Source organism: Cryptomeria japonica, chromosome 2, assembly GCF_030272615.1.
Source record: "Cryptomeria japonica chromosome 2, Sugi_1.0, whole genome shotgun sequence".
NCBI lineage: Eukaryota > Viridiplantae > Streptophyta > Pinopsida > Cupressales > Cupressaceae > Cryptomeria > Cryptomeria japonica.
The window spans coordinates 114,007,761-114,023,636 of NC_081406.1; positions in this window are offsets into that span (position 1 = coordinate 114,007,761).

Consider the following 15,876-nt stretch of genomic DNA (forward strand, 5'->3'; position numbering starts at 1 on the left):
TAGAATGAGAAGAACAAACTATATTCTCATCAATATGGAAATGATCAACTGGATTAACCAATACAATGAATATAGGCTTGCTTATATAGGCAAGGCCATATGGATGTATGAGCACACAATTATGACATGTGGCTCAATGAGAAACAAGGGTAGGTAAGAAATACTAGGGGTAGTTAAGAGAAATAATATAATATTCCACAAGAGGTGGATGGCCCACCGAATGTGGAGTGTAACAACAAAACAAGACCACAAAAGGTGGAATTTCTCCTACAAGCTCTATCCCTATGTGCACACTTCCCTAAGTGTCTCAAATCCAAACTACGAAGAGATGCATTATCCTAAGTTAACTTAAGTAAAGTGTAATAATATCCAAAATGAATATTTATTTACACCAACAATGCTAAAGGGGAGAATGTCAAACCTTCCATATTTAGGAACCTTAGAGAGGTTTTCACCTTTGGATGCGTCCTTTGTTTTATACTCTTTTAGTCTCCAAAAGTGCCATAGTGTGGTTTTCATTTGAGGATCCTATTGTGATTGTAATATTTTTATGACTGAAAGGTTTGACATTATCTCTAAAGTAAGCCGCACTATTAAGTTCAATAGTGAATCCATCCTTGTGATCCCTGTTTGGTATGTTATCCTATAATTCAAGAAAGTTTATGATTGCGTCATTGTTTTGGAAGGTGTCAAGGTGCGGGGGATATTGTTGGTCCTAGTCAATGAGTTCGGGGTCAATAATTGGCATGGTGTCATCAATGAGATTGAGGTCATAGGATGCATCAGGTAGGGTAACTATGGAGGAATCTAGATCATTGTCAATACTATCCTCTTTGTAATCAGGCTCGGGAGGTGACCTATATGTCATTGAAGTATCTTTCGTATTTAAATCCCAAAAGGTCTTGATCCATGGATCTCCATCAGCTCTTTTATCCTTTAAATAATCCTCATCAGAGTCATTTAAATAATCCCATTCATATTCATTTGAATTCGTCTCAAAATCACTTAGTACAACTCTGTCATTGTATGTTATAGGGATGTTGGCCAATATGAAAGGTTTGTCGACAACTATTGTAGGGGTTTTATCTGACAAGGTTGTTGATGTTGCTTGGGTGTTTGAAGTGAACAAGAGTTTTATCCCTGGAGTGACGGGTTGACATACAAAATAAATCTTTTTCCAACTCATTGTATGTGTGGACTTCAATTGAGAAGTGCTTCGTGACTTGGATTTGTAGGTTGATCTACAATGCACACTATCCTACTTTTGGAAGTGGTTTGCTTTTGTTTGCTTGGAATCTTGAGCTTAGAAGAGCCTCTTGAACTAGGGTTGAATCCAAGTCCAATTTTATCTTGAGGTTGTAACAATGGTTTCAATGGCTCTTGTACACCTTGTTTGTGGGATCCCAATGCACTATGGCCATCATAGACCATCTTTTGCATTAGGGTAAAACCTTTACCATACCTTTTTATAGGGATAGTTATTTGTTGTCTAGTTGTATTAGAAGGGTCTCTATAAATCCATCCTACCAAGTCTTCAGATCAATAGTTTTATATTCTTGTGATCTACTTGGGATGAATCCATCAAGTGTAGTAGTGTTGGCTGCAACAAGTGGCTTGAGTGACATTTGTGGTTTATCATGAGTCCTAGGTGGGAGGGCTAGTTGGCCAACACAAAAAAGTTGGCTAATATTGTACTCCTAGGGCTTCATCCTTTACTTTAATTTTTAGCTTCTCGTATTTGGGTGTAGGGATCGATGGACAGGTGAGATTTGTTGGATGGATGTAGGATGATAAGATAGTGGCTTCTCTGTTGGTAGGGACTATGGTAACAAGTTGACGCCTTATATTATTACAAAAGGTGAATGGGTTGGCATCACCGAGGATAGTAATCTCTACTCCATTATGTCGAAACTTGATGCATTGATGGTAGGTGGATGGTACTGCTTGCATGACATGAATCCATGGTCTACCTAATAGGAGATTGTATGGAAGAGGGAAGTCTAGGACTTGGAAAACCACATTCTTCACCATGGGTCCCACCCTTATTCGTAGAGTAACACACCCTTTAGAGGAGCATTTTGCATCATCAAAGGCCTTGATGGTGATATGCTTTCTAGCATCTAATGCATCTTTTGCATATCCCAGTGCTACGATTAACTCTAAGGTACAAATGTTAAGGCTAGCTCCATTGTCAGTCAAGACTTGCTTGATTCTATGTTTATATATGACTCCCTCAATGTTGAGAGGGGTATTATGTGGTTGTTGAAAGGATGCATCATCATTCTCTGTAAAAGTGAGACATGGTGATGATTTGAGACTTCCAACCATGGCTTGAAATTGATCTTTATCGAGGTTGGATGGAACTAATGCTTCTTGGAGAGCTTGATACAATATAGTTTTATGTGAGTGTGATAGGTGCAAAATCTCTAGTATGGAAATGAGTGCTAGCATCTTATCCAACTACTTCAAAAGGCTATATTGTTTGGGCACGTATGTCACTCTGGATGGTGCTCCTTGTGCAGTAATGTTGCTACGATGAGTAACAACATTGCATATGAGATCTTTACCTTTGATTGTAATGGTTGCAACTTGTTCGTTGGCATCATAAATTTTGTTGATAGTATAAGTATATGGGAGGTGTTGCCAACAACAATGAGAGAAAACTGAGAGGGGAGGTGAATCAATTTTCTACTAGATCTACTAACTCAACCATAAATACGAATCTGGTAAATTGCAACAATAACAAAGATAAGGAAATTGATAGCACAACACACAACACCAAGATTTTGATGTGGAAAACCCGATTAAGGGAAAAAACACCGTGGGAACCTACCCACAATAAGATGATACTCTATAGTAGTATATGAAAATAATTACAATGGGGAATGCACCAACATTCAGGTACAATGTCTAAAGCTTACAAATTAAGATACAATAACCCAGAAGGATACAACCCTTAGGGAAGTCTCATTGACTTACAACACGATTCAGACAACAATCTACAAGGAATGAACTACAATAATAGCATCTACAAATGCCTCATTATAGTTTCGGTTAAGCATAATTGTATGCTCTACAACACCAAACTCTGGTCAATACACCACATTGAAACATGAATCCTTGTTCTCATATACACAACTCTCTAATAATGCAGACACAACCTTGATACCTAAATTACATGACAATATAACCTATTTATAAAATTCATCAGCCTTGACAACAAGGTTGGCTAAACCCTCAACTCACAATTGTAAAATTACATTACACGATACAAAGATCAACCACCGGACCAATATAATGATATACATGATATATCATGGACATAAATAATTTTTTCAAATGCCCATCACCACCGGTAATCATGCCAAGATCAACTGCAACATGTTACACCACTAGGAAAACCGCATAACCTAAAGAACATCACTGATTCAACAAAATCACCAATAACATGCATAACAATCAATATAGCTCTGTAGATAGGAAAATGGAATGCATCAAAAGCAACTTTAAACCAGTTCAACCACAAAAACTAGATTGCAATGATAAATCCTAATTACAATCAATAAAGGCATGAAGAAGAAATACTAAAATTAAAATGCAAACCAAAGCATGTATCTCCTTCATTGTTCCTCCATTGTCCTTCTATCTCCTTCAAATTAGTGTGTTTGTGGATCTCACCTACAAGTGCAAAAGCATAGTATGAAAGCAAGATGGCTAGAAAAATGGCAACATAAGGATACTAGAAGCATGGTTTTTCTCTCCTTTTTTTTGAAGAAATTCATCCAATTTATAGACAAATTGGAGAGAGGACAAGATTAGCATGAAGAGATTTGAAAGGAAATTCAGATCATGAATGGCAAAATTATGACAAATTATGACAAAATTGACATGCAAGATTGATTGATAAGAATTATGACAAATTATGATAAAATTGACATGCAAGATTGATTGACAAGAATTATGACAAAATTGACATGCAAGATTGATTGACAAGAATTATGACAAATTATGACAAGATTGAAATGCCATTCCCATGAAATTAGGGGAAATATTAGAAAAATTGAAGAAAATAGGAGAAATAGAAATTAGGAATTAGGAGAAATTAGTAAATTGGAAAATTGAGGAAAAAGATGAAATAGAAATTAGGTGAATTAATTAATAGGTTTTCATCCATTAATTAATTCATGAAAAAGACCTAGGACTAAATAAATAGATTTATTTAACCCACCAAGAAGAAGAAAAGGATTAAATGATCAAATCATAAAACCCTAGAAATAAGAGGACAAGGAATTAGGTCAAGACAACAAGAAATTAATGTCGATTCAATCATGATTTTGATTGACAAAGGACCAATGCTGATAAATGATTAAGATTGGTTGACAAAATGACCAAGATTGACAAAGAGATCAAATTGATAGGCGCCAATTGACGAGGAACAATGACTAATTGATCCAAATTGACATGATTGAAAAGGACAATGATCGATGACAAATTGATCACAAAATGACAAGATTGACAAGGACAAGGATCGATGACGAATCGATCACAAGATGACAAGATTGACAAGGACAAGGATCGATGACGATTCGATCGCAAGATGACAAGATTGACAAGAGGACAAAGATCAACCAAAATCATGACTAGAGATTGCTATCGACAAGACCTAATTCAAAAGCGAGAAAAATGAGGAATGCAGAAGAAGGACTTGATGCTCACAAATGATAAAGACCAAGTGCACAACATAGAAGAAATGTTAATGCAACACAAGAACCCTAAAATAAGGCAATGCGCAAATGTTAAAGTATGACTCCACAAGCATTGACTATTTTTAGACGTCTACATTTTGCCCCTCTTTGAGACAATGCGATTTTAAGCGTTGTTTCAAAGAACAATAATGAAAATGCCCCAGACAATAACAATGACATGTGCATTCCCCCTTGAGGAATTGGCCAGAAAAATCTAGAAAAGAGGCCAATTGATTGATAAGAATGACAGAAGATGATAGGTTCGAACAGATCAAACAGACTGCCAAGACTGACAGAAGAAATGTTAGTAAGAAGAAATTAGATAGAGGACAGTTAGAGATGAAGGAAAACTTGCTTTCACATATGCACATAAGTAGGTGAGAACGTTTATTTAATGTAGCAAAGCGGATGTAGAGCATCATGGCATTGAAGGCCAGAGCTAGAACACAACCCCTTTTGCAAAAGACAAACACATCGCACACAAGGAATGAAGCATCCTAGGGTGCATACATCAAGAGTCGAGGTATGTGCGGCATTCACAAAGAGAACGTACTTATCACAGACACCCAATGATATAGTTGCCCCAGTTTGTGACAAACATTCCACAAATAGAAAACACAACAACAAAAAAAAGGAAAGGGACCATGAACCATCCCGGTCACTCTAAATCACTCAGTGACATCATCAAGCAACATAGGAACATGATCGAAGCCAAAGATAAATCAATAAAAAGATAAGATGCACAAATTCAACCAAGTCAAACAAATAGTCTGATCGTCATTGTCAAAGGTGGAAAACAAGAATGATCATGCTATCTGGTTTCAGGGAATGCGGTACCCCATCTAAGACAGGACACAGTCTGGTTTCGAGTATACAACACCCTGTATAAGACCCATGATAATAGTGACAAAGACAAATGATATTCATGATGCTATTTTGATTGATGTGACAACTGTGATCAAGTTGAATGCTTGCTTGGTCGAACAGTTCATCTGTTATTGCATGATTTCATTGAAGCACAATGTTTGATTGATTGTCGTTGGATGTATGCTCAACGATCTATCTATGCACAAAGGGGACCATTTATTGACAAAATGCAAAATGCCAAAGAAATTGTTTTTGGATTTTGATGTTTTTCACTTTGTAGGAATTTCGAGTTTTTTTAATTTTTTTGTTCGTTTTTCAAGACTTTATTTGACTTTTTAGGGATTTTTTGAGGACATTATTTGATTTTTAGGTTTTTTTTTTTTTTTAGGGATTATTTCAGGACATTATATGATTTTTTTGGATTTTTTCAGGACATTATGTGATTTTATTTTTTTAGGGATTATTTCAAGACATTATGTGATTTTTTTTGGATTATTTCAGGACATTATGTGATGATTTTTTTTGGATTATGTCAAGACATTATGTGATTTTTTTGGATTATTTTAGGACATTATGTGATTTTTTTTGGATTATTTCAGGACATTTTAGCTGAAAATGAACACATGATTTTTTTTTATGTTTTTGAATGTTTTCAGGATTTTTTTCAATTTTTTTTTTACTATTTCAGGATATTTTTCAATTTTTATGATTTTGCCCCCAGTGTCTAGCAAGGCAAGGAATATGACAGGTGAATAAATAGGCTTTCTAAAATGTTGGTGGATAGAGGGAAGACAAAGGCCTTTTATTATGGAGACAATGGGACAAGAGACTGGATATGACTATGTAAAGTAGTGACATGGCATGAGGGACATGTCAAGAGGTTTTTGAAACCATGTTTTGTATTTCACGTCCTTATGTCAGATCAAGATCAAGGGACAGAAAGAGTGTATGGATAGTGATAAGATATGGATAGGATAGGGGACATGGACTGAAGGTCAGGATAGGATACGGGATAGTGGCAAAAAGTTGCAATAAGCTAGGGAATATGGATGAAAAGTTATAATAAGCAAATGGATAAAGACCAAAAGCTATGATGGACTAAAAGCTGCAAGCAAGATGCATGATGCTCATGAAGATCCTTAGCCTTGTCAAGATCAAAGGTGGAAAGGGAAACTGGACATGAGGGACAATAGGATATGAAGGGTAATGACAGGGGTTTGATAGGATAATGGAATAATGAAAGACAAAAGGATATGATAGGATAAAACCTATCCCCAAGTATGGTATGCAAGAAGTTCATAAATTACGCATGACGCCTATTTGCCAGGTTTTCATCATGGTACTTTCCCAAGGTGCCTATTTGCCAAGTTTTTACCAGTGGACAAATTATTTTTGCTTTACTTTTTCCTTTTGTCTTTTTTTTTCTTTTCAATTTTTCACTTTTTTTGAATTTTTTTTTGTATTTTGACTTTTTCAATAAAAGATGGACACATGATAGGGGATGGAAGAAGGACTCAAGCATCTTTTTGTTTGGATAGTAGCCTTGAAAAAAATGGACCATGACCTTTAAAAGTATGCTCAAAGATGTTGGTAGGATAAGGACATGGAAAATAAGATGAAACTAAGGCAAGGATTTATGTAAAGGATTGGATCAGAGGGATGGAAGGATGGAAAATATGCAGTGGATAATGGATAGGGTATTGGAAGAATTAGGCTTCACTGGATGGAAATGAAGGCAAGATCAACATTGGCACACACCTTGACGAGTGGTGGATTGATGGAGGAAAAATGGATCTCAAATTGTGAGATTTGGATGGAGGAATAGCAATTTTAGATGCTAAGTTTGATGTTTCTGTAGGCTTTTATGCTTCAAGGAGCTGCTTAGGGGTCCATATGGTTTTTGATTTTTCATGCTTTTGTGGTTCCTTGGAGTGCATTGCTTGCACAAGGGATTTAGGAACCCATACATATTTTGACTTTCCTTTATTTTTCTCAGTGGGCCTTTGTGGCCTTTTGGATATTTATTTTTCTTTATAGATCAATTTGTTCTTTGTTTTGACATGTCGATTATATTGGACATGTTGATCCTTGAATACATGTGGATTGCATGGATGGATATGAATGAAATGGACTTCTTTTGGATTGATGAAATTTACTCAAGGATGTGTGCTTTTGTTGACCTTGCATACAGGATGAAGGAATATAAGGACCTAAGATGGATGGAAAGTATGATGGGGAAGGAATATGTTTGGATTTTGATGGAGGGATACCAACGTCTTGAGAGTGAGTTGTGTAGACATGACCCTTAAGATCTTCTTTGATATGGAGGGGTTCTTTCTCATGAAGGTCTACCCCTTGGCCTTTATGAATATCTTGACTTGTAGGATACTCTTTTCTTTGGGAAGAAGACGTGAGTCCATTATGAGGTGGATATGATATGAGAGAAATAATGAAATCTTGAAGTGGATCGGGTTACACCAAAGTGGAAGAACCCATTATGTATGTCGAGGGTTCATGAACATCTTGCACTGACATGTTAGAATCATGAGGGGGATTAGGATCATGAGGGGGACTAGGATTGTGTAGTGGACATGGTTCAATGACAAGCTCTTCAAGAGATGGAATGGGAGAAATAATGGGATCATCAAAAGAAATGCGATCTTGGAGTGTATAGGGAGCATTAAGACAAGGAGATGGAGGAACAAGAGGATCTTGTCGAGGATTTAAAGGAATAATTTGATCTTGACAAGGAGGAAGATCATTGGAATCCTCTTTAAAGGTGCTTTGCTCTTGACTTTTAATGGGATCATTAGAAAGGATGGAAGGGATATCTTGATCTTTCTTAGGAAGTGGAATGTCAATGGGATTTGAAAGGACATTGTGGTCTTGGATAGAATTGATAGGAATAAGTGAATCATCATCAGTGTCTGGGAACATGGGGTCCTAGTCAACAATTGGATGGGATGATAAGGTTTCAGGATCTTGATCTTGATTTTCTTTAGGACTCATTTCTTCATGCTCTAAATTATCCTCTTGACATGGGGTTGGACTTTGGATATGCATGGGGGATTTTGGCAAGGGATTAATGCTTTAGCACGAAGGGGATGGATTTTGAATGGGACTCTCTAAAAGAGAAGCATTTGATGGCATTAAATCTTGCATTTCCAAATAGTACAAGGGATTTGTATAAATGAATTGATTAGCATATATTTATGTGGCAAACAATCCTTGGGAGGATACATTATTTGATACATCATTTGGAGGTGATGGTGTAAATTGCTCTTGTGAAACTTCAAAATATGATGGAATGGGAGGGGAAGTGGAGGCAAATTGAGGGTCAAATTCTTGATGGATGGATGAGCCATTGCTAGACATTGGTGTACGATTTTGATCATCCTCAGGAAAATCACTTAAGACTCTCTTTAAGATTTGTCTAATAAGGCCACCTTTCTTTGGAGACACATTTGAATCCTTGCGAGGTTTTGACATGATTGGATTTATATTTTTAACTTTCTTGGCAAGAATTTGGTCTTGGTTTGATGTCATGTTTTAATATTTGACTTGGTTCAATTGTTCTAACATGTTTGAAACTTGGGTTGGTGTGTGTTGCAACCTTTGTTTTTGAATGTTTGGTTGTAGTTGTTGACATTGATATTCCACCATTGGTTAAACCATTTGTTGACATTGTATAGTTGGTTAGACATATTATTGAAATTGGACCATTGGTTGTATATGTTGGACCATTGGTTGTGTCTACTAGAAATGTTTGAACTATTGAACAATTGGTTGTGATGGTTGAAAATCTGATTGATAGTAAACACCTTCTTGTTCTTGTTGTGAAAATGCATAATGTTGTTGTCTCTTTTCTTAAAATTGTTTCATCATCTCTATTTGTGAGAGGAGATCTGGTATGTTTGATTGTTCAATAAGAGATCTTACATCAATTGGCTCAATATTTGGATTTTGACCTAGAAATTTTCAAAACATTTTGGACATTTGTGATCTATTCTTCTCAATGTTTTTCACTTTTTGTTCCAAAATCTCCTTTTCTTGAGCTAGTTTATCCTCTAGTTTTTGTATTTGGACATTTACATCATCATGATAAGTTTGATCCAAGTTATGAGACATGTAGAGATTGGATTGACATGATTGATTTCTCAATTGTGATGACATGGCTTCGTAAGAAGGTTGAGACCTCATTTCAACAAACATGTCACTATGCAATGCAACTAATGGGATTGACAAATGCAACCTAAAAGGATAACAATGAAACTTAATGTTTTTGTTGTTTTTCAATATTTTGACAAACTTTTTGGAATGCAAACCTAAAGACTCAACCTTGGGAAGTTGAAATGAAGCCAAGACTTTAAAGGACAAAGGACCAAATGACAATAGGACAAATTGACAATGTCTCACCTATATGCTTGGATACTAAGCTAGGTTTGACAAAATAGAAAATTAATGAAAGGACAAATTTTAGACAAGGTCAAGACTCCCTAACAACAACTTAGGGTATCATCCAAAGTTTTGATTTTTTTAAGTTTGACAAACCAAATTTTTGAGACTAAATGCAAGAAGGCAATGATTATGACAATGACTTCGGATATGACATGAAAATGATCTAAGGATATGATATGACAAGATGAAGCCAAGACAAGATGGCAATACAATGATAAGGATATGCGAAGACCAATGACTTGGAATATGCAAAATGTAACCTAGAGAAGACCTAATTTTAGCATGACAAGGATAATGCACGAATGTCACCTAAATAGAAATCTAGCTTAGATATGACAATGAAATGCAAACTTAGGGAAATGATTTTGAACCTTAGTGCAAAATGAGGATGCTTGCAATGAAAAGGACTAAAGTGAAGGGAGATGACAATATGTCCTAGGACCTAAGTTGGACTATGCAAAACCTAGCCTAAAGTGACATGAATTTTGAAACAAAGATATTCAATGTTTTGACAAGCCATGTTCAAATGTTGGATGAATACTTGGACAAATTTGGACTTTTGTTTGGATTTTGTTTTGAATTGAAGGTTGTTGATTTTGAAAACCCAAGTTGATTATGAGCACTTTTGAAAGTTTGTTTTTTATTTAACCTTTGACAATCACGGAAGACAAAATGTTTGTTTGACTTTGACTCAAGACAATCAAGCACATTCACAACAAATCCTATGGTTAGCAAGGGCAATATCTGTTGAATCCTCTAACCATAAAATACAACACTCAGCCAGATAGCTAGACACTTGGTAGCACTGGCTCCCCCTTATAGTGCACTCACTTCTCGGGCATACCAAGCTTCAAGTTCAAGGGGCATCACTTCCCAAGAACTTGCTATCTCTAACTAAGGAGTACATGAGAGGTGTCTTTGGCATACACGTATCACGATGCCTGAACCAACAGATAGAAGGATTTTGGCCTCTAAAAATAAGAGATTCTAGTTAGGGCATTCGTTCAGGTGGGTATTGATCCGACGAATAAATCATCGCAATACCATTCTAGCACCCATTGTCTACAACTTTCGTTGCATCCACAGTTATTTAGAGTGGTTCGAAAGAGCTTGGCTTTAGCTCATCACCACTTTGGTTCGTTCCCTCTCACCAATGCTTGTGCGAAGTGCCAGGCAAATTGGGAGGTAGGCCCAATTCTAAGGGTTAAAACATGCAATCAAGCTAAAAACAAACAAAGCATGCATGGTGTTCATTAACCTTTAAGAAATTAAAATATGCAACTACTTTAAAAAAATGCAAGGATGATGTTTTAGTGAAAGTCTTTGACCGTGTCCTACATAAGATTTGTTAGTAGTTGTATTTTTAGTCTTCGTCACATGTAACGCTAAGATGCTGCACATAGAATCAGTACCAAGGAAAACCAGAATGCAAGAAACAGAATGAAAACAAACTAATTTGCAAGTAAAAACACTAATTTTACCTCTTTTTCTGGCCTTACACAGGCGCAGAATATCTCAACACAGGTGTAGGATGTCTTGACATAGGTGCAGATCCCTTCAACATAGGCACAGGATGTCTTGACACAGGCATAGATCTCTTCAACACAAGCGTAGGATGTCCTGACACAAGCATAGGAGTTTCCAGAAAGCTCTGAGTCGCCCTGTTCCTTGAGTTTTCACCTGCAAATCAGCTCAAGAGCACTCAAAACATGGTTAAGGGGGTTAAGATTCATGTCGAGTTCACCAGAAAATGTAGATAGGAAAATGGAATGCATCAAGAGCAACTTTAAACTAGTTCAACCACAAAAACTAGATTGCAATGATAAATCCTAATTACCAAGATTGACAAAGAGATCAAATTGATAGGTGCCAATTGATAAGGAACAATGACTAATTGATCCAAATTGACATGATTGAAAAGGACAATGATCGATGACAAATCAATCACAAAATGACAAGATTGACAAGGACAAGGATCAATGACGAATCGATCGCAAGATGACAAGATTGACAAGGATGAGGATCGATGATGAATCGATCGCAAGATGACAAGATTGACAAGTGGACAAAGATCGACCAAAATCATGACTAGAGATTGCTATCGACAAGACCTAATTCAAAAGCAAGAAAAATGAGGAATGCAGAAGAAGGACTCGATGCTCGCAAATGATAAAGACCAAGTGCGCAACATAGAAGAAATGCTAATGCAACACAAGAACCCTAAAATAAGGCAATGCACAAATGTTAAAGTATGACTCCACAAGCGTTGACCATTTTTAGACATCTACAAGGTCATCAAAACAAATAAGACATACTTAAGAAACACCAGCAAGAACATTAGAATCATCAGTAACAGTTGTACCAACACTACTTATAAAATCTTAATCTATCAACATCTGAACCTCAAGAACACTCAAACAACAAAAACTATCACAAAGAAAGATAACTTGTGAAATGCCAAGGAAAGAACTATATGAAATGAAGATACACAAGACCATCCCAAACAATCTTCCAAATTTTCAGCTCAAGATCTAATCACACTAGAATATACTGAAAGAGATACTAAACTCTACAAAGCACTGATTAAAAAAAAAATTTGCAAATCGGATAATATGAAATGATCAATTAAGCTTTCTGGATCACCAAAACCAATACAAAATAATATAATGATACTAGAAATACTTAATAAACCAATCTACAATCACCAGAATAATAAATCACACAAATATGTTGACATCAATGACAACAACATATCCTAGAAACAACAATGTCCACCAATCTCCCCCTTTGGCATTGATGGCAACATACAAATGTGAAAATCAATCAATGCAAAGAAAGAAAACATCTACAATAAACTCCCCCTAAGATCAAGCAAATAAAAAGAAATTTTCCATGCTTCTCCTCCCACTTTGATAACAATGCCAAAGATTCTCAAAATGGAAAACTAAACCAATAGACTACTCTACCAGAGGAGCAACACCAACTCATCAATCCAAACAAAAAGATAAGACTATGAAGTCCACCAGATTGATGCAACTCAATCCATCTAGATCTCAGTAGGAGGGTTAGATACCCCTAACTTATCTCTCAAATAGACAAATGTATCTGCAGGCAAAGGCTTAGTGAAAATATCAACAATTTGTTCCTTTGTAGATACATATTCCAACTTTACCTCTTCTTCACTGACTTTATCTCTCAAGAAATGATACTTGATTGACACATGTTTAGTCTTTGAATGTTGCACTAGATTCTTTGATATATTAGTAGCACTATAATTATCACAATATATGACAGTAGGCTCATCATAGATAACTCTGATATCCTTCAACGTTTGCTTCATCCAAACTACCTGAGTGTAGTTAATAGAGACAACAATGTACTCAGCTTCAACAGTAGATAAGGACACTGAATCTTGTTTCTTATTAGCCCATGAAACCAGTTTCTTCCCCAAAAAGAAAGCACCATCGAAGGTACTCTTCCAATCATGAACATCACCAGCCCAATCAACATCAATGTAAGCATATAATATGAAATCATCATTCCTTGGATACCAGAAACCATAATCCACAGTCCCTTAAACGTATCTCAATATTCTCTTTACAACAGACATGAATTTCTTTTGGATTAGCTTGATATCTAGTAGCCATGCACACAACATGCATAATGTTAGGTCTAGTTTGAGTTAAATATAGCAATCCACCAACCATAGATCTATACAAAGACTGATTAGCTTTCAAAGATTCATCATTTTTAGATAATTTATAGTCAATCATCATAGGAGTTCCAACCAGTTTGGAGTCATCCAACCCAAACTTCTTCAACAATTCTTTCACATATTTAGTTTGAGATATAAAAATACTTTTTCCAGTCTATGAAATCTACAAACCTAAGAAAAATTTCATCTCTCCTATTAGAGACATCTCAAATTCTTTCTGCATATCACCAACAAACTTCATCCTCAAGTTATCATCTCCTCCAAAGATAATATTGTAGACGTATAAAAATGACCATATTCCTAAATGAATATTTTATGTTCATTTCTCTATTTGATTAAATCTAATTTAATTAAATTACCCACATTCCTCTATTTAATTAAGTAAATTACTCAATTTATTTAAATTAAATTCACTATACCCATTTAATGAATAAATCATTTTATTTAATTAAATCCCCCCTATCCACTTTTAATTAAATTCAAATTTAATTAAATAGTTATCCTAAAATTGAATAAATCTAATTTATTTAATTTCTCCAAATTGCAACCAAATTGAATTAAATTACTTTATTTCAATTAAATCCTATTATCCCTCCATCCACTTGCAAAATCCCAAACCCCTTTCTAGTCCCTTCTAGAATCTTCTAATCACTTCTAATTAATCTAACCCCTCCTCTAAACTTTGTCACATCCCTAAGCAAAGGGAAGTCACTTCTCAAACCCTCAAAGTCTTTGATAACCATTAAAGGCTTTCAACCTTCAACCACTTATTTCCTCAAAGTCTTTGATAACCGTTAAAGGCTTTCAACCTTCAACCACTTAATCCCCCAAAGTCTCCAATAACCATTAATGGTTAACTCAAACCCTCCTACATGGTTAAAACATTTGTTTTGACTCAACCTTCATCCAACCAAAGGGTCTCATCAGGCCTTTAATGCTTTGACCATGATTATCTCTTAAATATTTGCACAAAGGTTTATCCTTGGATTAACTCTTAATCTAGTGGGTAATCCTAACTTAGACTTGACCCTTAGCCTCTAGATAACCATGAGGTCTTCTCAAGCATTCAATGTCTCCAACCCCTTCTCTCAACCCAACCCTATGTTGACACTTGTCACCATTTCATTGGTGCCAATTACAAACATGGATCCCCAACTTTCAAACTCAACCCTTGATTAAACGATTCAATCCTAACCATCCATTGCCCTGTTTTTGCTATAAATAGAGCTCTCATTCCTCCATAACAATGATCCTTCAAATTTGAAGCATCACACTTATGCTCAAATACATTCAAGATTTCTCATTTCATATATGTTCATCATTTAGTCTCTCTTAAATCAGGAATTAGACTGAATATGCATGTTTAGAATAATTTCTTTATCATTTTAGTTCAATCATAGACTAAATATAGTATGCTAGGATAGTATTCATACTAATCTTGTCATCTTATCATTTAGTTTATTGCATTTTAAAATCATACATAGCTTATAACACATTTAATTCTAAAAATCTATCAGAGCATCCCTCGTTCTTGCATTTGCCATCCCTGAACCATTTTGCTCAGTGATCTGAGAACAAAACATTGGTTTAAGGGACATTGTGAGATAGAGAACCATGGGACCCACCTTGGGAAGTTGAGTAATATTACGTTACTCCATAGCTTGCACCAAGAAGTCCTGTGTGTGTGTGTGGACAAGTCATTTTGCAATATTTTCACATATTAAGTTTTATCAGCCCACTTTTCCCGCATACATTTCTGGCACCCACCATGGGGCCTGACCCCAAATATCAAATCGGTTTTTGAAACTAATCACTTTTGCAGGTCCACGGGAAACAAGAATCAATGCGTGGGAAACATTCCCTAGCGCATCCGGCTAACAGTCTAGTGCATTTCGCTTACTATTTAGCGTGTGGAGTCTATATTATAGCGCGTAAGGACCTTTCCTCAGCGCATGGATCCATCTAATATTTTCTTGTAGGTCTTAGCGTGGAAAAATACCAGAGCAGCGCATCTAGTAAACAACATAGCGCATCTAGCCCACTATTTAGTGCATGAAGTCAATCATCTAGCACGTGCCATGAATAAATTAG